Source organism: Triticum dicoccoides, chromosome 6B (assembly GCF_002162155.2).
Source record: "Triticum dicoccoides isolate Atlit2015 ecotype Zavitan chromosome 6B, WEW_v2.0, whole genome shotgun sequence".
NCBI classification, from domain to species: domain Eukaryota; kingdom Viridiplantae; phylum Streptophyta; class Magnoliopsida; order Poales; family Poaceae; genus Triticum; species Triticum dicoccoides.
Genome location: NC_041391.1, coordinates 473,249,305 through 473,256,375, shown reverse-complemented (window position 1 = coordinate 473,256,375; position 7,071 = coordinate 473,249,305).

Sequence of the window (7,071 nt, the reverse complement as noted above, 5' to 3'; positions counted from 1 at the left end):
GCGGTCAGAAGCGGGTTTGGAAGCGGTCTGGACTCCTGCATGGCCCACCTCACATTATCACCATATATTTCTTGGAGTCCGTGCGCGGCGGCTGGGTAATCTCTTCTCCCTCCCCCGTCTCTCTCTTCTCAGCCGACACCCGCCGAGCGATTAGATTTCGGCTATCAACGGTTTATTCAATTGCAGTCCCACATGTAAGTGAAACTGCAAGACAACACGTGTCCCCTCTGGTGAGCGGCGTGCGAGCCGGACTGTCGGGGGTGCAACGTGTACGAGTTGTAAGTGTGTCGCCTTTTCCTTTTGAACTTGCAAAGCGTAACATTTTCGTGCGATCGATCGATAGAAATATAGAACAAAATGATGAGGGCGGTGCTTCGCCGCGCATTAGGCGAGCTAGTTTGAGTGATATGACGTGCTACAGTGCCATCCACTTGCTCCATTTTTATGTAAGCAAGACTTTACACTCTTACGTGGGAGGAGTGCGAAACACAGCGGGTCTGATATTGATTGAGGGATAACTGTTCCCTGCCAAATAATGGAGAACTATTAACGATTATAGCATGATAGTTAGGGCATCTCCAGCACTCTCCCACAAATTTACACCGGCATCTGTCTGAGGACACCGATGAATGTCCTCTGATGCTGCTCACATACCTTTCGACAACTATATGAACTAATCAGACGAAATTCATGCAAACAAAGCAAATTTCAAATTAACCGGATGAAATTCATTACATTTCGAAAACTTCTCCTACAAACTGGATGTAATTCATTACATATTTTGCACAAAGCGTACTAAAACCTACTGTAATCCTAATCTAAATGATCACTGGCGCCCGACCACCATGTCCGGCCATGAATCCGAGAAAGCCGACCATTGCCTTTTCCTCCTCATCATCCGCCTCGATAACCTCCTCCTTCGGAGCATAAGGTTCTGAAGATTTCCACCTCCACGTTGTCGTCAAGCGGCTAATCGGCCGGCGATGTTTACCCCCACCAAGCTTGGCATCGACTAAGTGGAGTAGCGGTGGCCTTCCTGGACCAGAGCGGCGGCGACCTACCATGTACTACTCTTCCTCGCTGCCGGCTGCACCCGCGCACGCGCACCGGCCTCGTGGTTGTGGTCGCGAAGGGCGGTCGGCGGGGAGCCGGCGATCTCCTTCGTCTTCCCATGCGACAGTACGTCGAAGAGAGCTTTGGAGCGCGCTCGGAGCAGAGCCGCTGATGTCCTTCGTCTGCTCCTGGGACAGTACGTCCAAAAGAGCTTTGGAGCGCCAGGAGGCCATGGTTGGAGTGGTGGCGACAGAAGGAAGGGGACGGAGGAGAATGAGTGTGGATCTTTGGCTATGGTTGGGAGTTGGGGCTCAAGTTAATATAGCAGGCGAATGGCAATGAGCCGCGGCAGACGGATGGACGGCTGGCGCCCAAGTAGGTTTGTCGGGCGTGAATGCGGACGCTGCTTCAGTGACTTAACTACAGGTGCGTTGGGTTACTGACATGTGGGCCCAACGGGCATCTGGCCCACATGTTAGGGACACACCAACTGCACCTGCAGTTAAGTCCGGTGAATGCAGCATTGACGTTCTAGAGAGACGGTGACCGTTTCAGGCAGGAAGCACGCGCTTGCGATGGAAGGGCTTTCGGTAGGCTAGGGCGGTCAAACGCTGGCGTGGTGGTAAAATGTGAACTCATGGATGACGAGCCTTTGAAGCATATGCGGCACGTATTGACAACCAGGCGTCCATGCAACCGCTCTTGTCGCCAGCTAGCCTTCAACGACCACCATTAGACACCACACAACCATGCATAACTTACGAATAATGGACGAATCTATCGGACACACACTCGTGTGCAATGGCACTATGATTGGTCGCTCACGATAGTACATACTCCGTACCATAGTACCCTCTCTAGCTAGGCTGTTTTATAGATTGTCGTTGTGATGGAAGATATACATGAGCAAGGCACTCCCGAGTATGACCGTTGGTGTTAAGCTAGGTGAATACATACTCGGCATTCGCGGAGGCCTCCATCAAACATCTAAATAGTAATGTCAGGCACCGCCAGGGCGCGCAGGTGATGGGATCGCCGTTTGCATTGCGCCAAGAGTAGGACTTTGATTGAGAGGGCGACGTGCATGCATTAGCATGGTTTGACAGCGTGAGCGTGAGTGTCTGATGCAAAGTATTTCATTTTCATTTGGCGGACGAGTGTGCGTTGCAGCGACGAGTCCGTGGTTTGATTCCCCACATAAGCATAATTTTGGTTTTTATTTCTTTCTCCACTGACAGGTAGGCCCACATAGATAGATAAAGAACATGAGCTGATGAGGTGCATGCTGACTGTTTGACTGGTCAACCAGAAAAATATGGAGCTATACTCTGAGCCAGTGACTGTATAATCACCATATCTCGTATACAATGATCAAAGTGAGCTATCAAGACAAGTTCGATGACCACCAATGCATTTTACTCGGTAATAAATGACCAGGATTGAAGGGGAATCCAAATTTTCTTCGTCTTCTGTCCTTGAGCTCTTGACAAACCAATGCACTATTTGGTTGTCTGGCCACTCCACCCCAGAGCTCTGACCAAGCGTTGTTCATGCCACCGCACCACGCACTAACCGGTAAGGAAGCGATGGCATCCCACCGGGCCGAGTTCCTCGCCGCCCACGACCACACACAAAATGGTAGGGAAGTGATGGCATCCCGCCGTGCCGAGTTCATCGCCGCTCGCGACCTCACACCTATGTGAGCGGAATTTGAAGCCGCCAAGGCTGAATGGGCGGTAGAGCAAGAGGCAGCCAAAGCCGCAAAGAGGGAGCAGAAAAGTCAGAAAGCACTCAAGAAAAGAGAGGCTCGCCACCACAAGAAAGAAGAGGACACACACGTTGCTGCAGAGAGGTCGGCGGAGATCCAAGCACGGTGGGGTGTCGCTGACAAAGACGGGAAGGAGAACGACGGCGTCTGGCCAGCATGTGAGAAGTAGTAGTACTAGTAGTTAGTGTGTGTGTCTGTGTGTGAGTACAAGCATGTACTAGTACTACTAGTTACTACTATAGTTTTAGAGCAAATTACCAGTACATTATCCTAGACTCAATGGAAAAATTCCTATCCTATGCATCAAATGGCATCTCTTTCTCTATAGGAATTGAGATGCATGTCATCTCACTTCCTATGATTTTCATATTCCTATAAAATTCCTATCCTATGAACGAAAGGAGGCCTCTGCTGGAGTAACTACTGTAGCTAGCAGTACTGATGGTACAGTAGTTTTCTTCAAGAAGTGGAATTCAACGAAGTCATGATGGTTCTTTCATACGAGCCACTTCACAGTGGGAAAGGTTGGGCCTGTGATTTGACGGCTCATTAGTCATTATTACTGCGGCGCGACGACCAGGGTGACTCTCCCTTGGAGTTCTGTGAGCATGGCAAGTGGACCAGGATGGTCGACGTCCCACATGTTGGCGAACAGAAGTATTCTTTTCGATATCGAGGAGCAAGGAAATCGCGTGGTATAGTATCACTATTGATTTATATTTATTTTTTATTTCTGATGAATGCTAGCGTTTCAACTCTTACGATCAAGGAGTGCCAAACACGGTACGTGCTGGATGTCCCACACGTCAATGAAAGGAGTGGGACATGAACAACATGGTAGAGCGTCTCCACTTCTTCCACTTCTGGGTCGAAGACCACACGTGGTAGTACTAGTGGTATGAACGATATAAATTGCGACCCGAAGAGAAAGACACGTGTAGTTGGAAGGTCTCGGGGCATACACGTAAACAAATATAAAAGCTAATATGTGCCTCCAATTAATATAGTAGTAGTAGAGTAGTTAGGCACGTACTCCATAACATCACCGTGCGTTGCACGTACAACATTTAGTGGTACGTAGTAAGAGATAAATGCCTATATGCCACGCATGTTCATACTATTTGTGCCTTTCTACTTCACTTACTGCGCTACATTACTCAGGTTCGTACATCCACTCCTGGGTACATGTCCATCTCGTAGTTCCAGTCCCACTTGTTCTTCATATAGATGGAATGATCCGTATCCATCGCAGTTAGTGTGGCTCCCCATGATGGAGACTCATCCAAACTATGGCCCTGTTCGGATCCATGGGTTAGAGTTAGTTTGAGCAAGTTGGGGCTCAAATAGCCCTAAAGTGTCCAAACATGAGGGTTAAATTGGAGCAAGTTAGACTTGTTCGGTTCAACCGCCTCCCTAGGTGTTTGGAGAGGAATTGGCCAGCGCGAGGCAGTTCTATAGGTGCGCAGGTGGCTTGTAAGCAAAAATTTCTCCTCGTGCCACGAGCCACCGCGCACGCGTTGGCGAGGGAGAAGGCGTAGTAAGCAAGCTTCTCGTCATTCTGCGAGTTGACGGGACACATCAAAGTTATTTAGTATGTACTGACCATGTCATGGCTACCATCCCGTGCTTTGTCGTTGAGTATGTGCACTATTCACGTGCCATCGAAGAGAAAAAATATTGCATAGTACTAGGTGCCATCGAAGTGCACGACTCACTTACGCACTGCTTATCTGATTATCTCCATTTTATTGCATGACACGTGCACCTTGATGCTAGATGTCTCGCGTGTTGGCAAAAGGATGAACAAAGCTCACGTCAAAAAAGAGAGTGGAAGAACATAGATTCCCGATGACCGAGAAGGAGCAAGGAACCTCGTGGTGGAGCGTCCGCACTCATAATATTTTATATTATTCAGCGACATGAAATCGACCAATCATCTCCAAAGTGGACTGGAAGAGTATGAAACACGGCAGCCCAGTGTAGTTACATCATACTAGTACATGGCTAACCCACGCTATCACCATATTTCTTGGCTTCCGTGCAACACCTAGCTCTAGTAATCCAGCAGCCCGTATCACTTCTCGCTCCCCATCTCTCTCAAAGTGCGGCAGGCTGGCGTTTTTGCCGTCTATTGAGGTCGGTTAACTCATCACATGTTAGCGACATGCCAAGAGCGTTCTAAAAAATAGTATTGTACTCTATTGTTATGCCATGAAGAGGAAGCTCTTTGACCGATCGATCAAGCGAGACAGACGTGTCGTGCCGTGACTGGGTCCAGTTTCTCGTTTTGAACTCATTTAGAACACTTGGTTGTGACTACTGATAAGATTTTATATAGGGCCTAATGTATTCTTCGAGGATGCCTTTGACTATTGATAAGATTTTATATAATTTGAAAATTATATCATTCGAAGATCCTTTCATGTTCCATTTTCAAAAAAAAACATCCTTTCACGTACCAATTTGACTGTATGCTTTGAGCAACTTGCATGTCCTACTGCTCCTCTTTGGATACTCTAACTTAGCTAGAGGTTAGACTAACTCATGACTAACCCTGAACTAACTGTAGCCAAAGAGGTGTTTGGGTGACAGGGTTATATTAACAATAAATGCACTTGATGGAGAGAGAAATGTGATTTTTTAGTGGGCCCAATGAGAACTATCTCCAATCAGCACCTCTTGGGTGGGATAGTTTTTTTTGATGGGTTCAGTGCAACTTGCTCCAATTTAACCCTCATGCTTGGATACTTTAGGGCTATTTGAGCCCCAACTAGCTCAAACTAACTCTAACCCATGGATCCAAATAGGGTCTATGGACAGCCTCGACGCGGAGCAGTCGCGTGCACCGGGAAGCGGCGCTCTCTAGGTCGTCGCTCTGCTTCAAAGCCGGCCCCAGTGAGAAGTCGCCTCCGCTCTGGCCGGGCATTAATGTGGCACTAACGCTCTAGGGCGACGCTGACCGTTTCACGTGGGAAGCGCATGCTGGCAAGGGAGTATTGGTTTTGAACCGTTTCAAGTGTAGTACTGGTAGTTTTGCAAAACTACTCAATTATTGCACTCAGTTTCCTAAGAAATTATGGAAAAAAAACTTTACTCCACAACGCGCTTCCCTTCTCCTTCCTCTTCCACCGCCCGCCCACGTTTGCGGGAAGCGACCAGTCAACCCTTATATAGGAGTGCTAGCACAAAAAGATGCATGCATGACCACTAAAATTTCCAGATTAAAGCGCCGCTCCGGCGGGAGTATGGCGTATGTCGTTACCTTCGGCCGGGCCATGGCTACTGGGCGACGGCGACCAGAGAAGAGGCGGCGAGAGGAGAATGAATGCAGCTACTGTTTGGGTTTGCCGTCCGGCTTAAATAAATACGCACCATCACGTGTACCCGCGGGTGCACAAATTGTAACATACGTGTCTGCTTAAGTGGGCGTCACGTAACTAGTGTGTGAGAGAGAGATTCTGAGAGACAGAGTGTGTGTGACTCTACTTTTCGGACATTTACTCAACCTTTTTCATTGGGATATAAGTATAATGGTATTACACTTTAGCTAGTGATTTACGTGGCCATGTTAACGTGGTTGTGTACAAAAACGTCACTTCCTGCTCGTGATTTGCGTTATATAATTACAAGAAAGATGCTCGTGCATTGTACGAAACATCAATATGCATTTTTTTACAACACACCTGTTGTGATTGACCCATGCAGGAGTAATCCCATGTGTAAAAACTAATAATATCTCGAGAATTTTATCGGAAAACTGGTATCTCGAGAATGTCATCAAAAAAAATGAAAGATGAGAGATAAGGTGAGGAGGAGTGGAGCGTGGTGGTGACTGGTGGTCGGACTGGGCGGAGGCATGGGGATGGACGGCGCCGGCAGGCGGCAGCGGCCACCAGGCTAGATTGTTCCAGAGACTTCCTTTTTTATTTGCTCAGCGATGAGGTTGTGGGAGATAAGGATGTGGAGAGAGGTGCGAGTATCTTTTGTAAAATTATCATAGTTTGCTTTCTATCTGTCAGATATAGATCAGACGGTCTATATTACAAGATGGCAGGCACACCATCATCACCAACTCGGTTTTTTTATAAGGGTAGAGATGATAAGTTTGCTAACTACTAAAGTAAAGAGGAATTTTTCCATGTTATAAAAGTAAATTAAGGTGATTGTTTATCATACGGGTAAGGTTGGATGAAGGGTGGTAGGAACAAATGCTCCGCCTAAAGCATGTGTGTGTGAGATGGAGTCTTAGT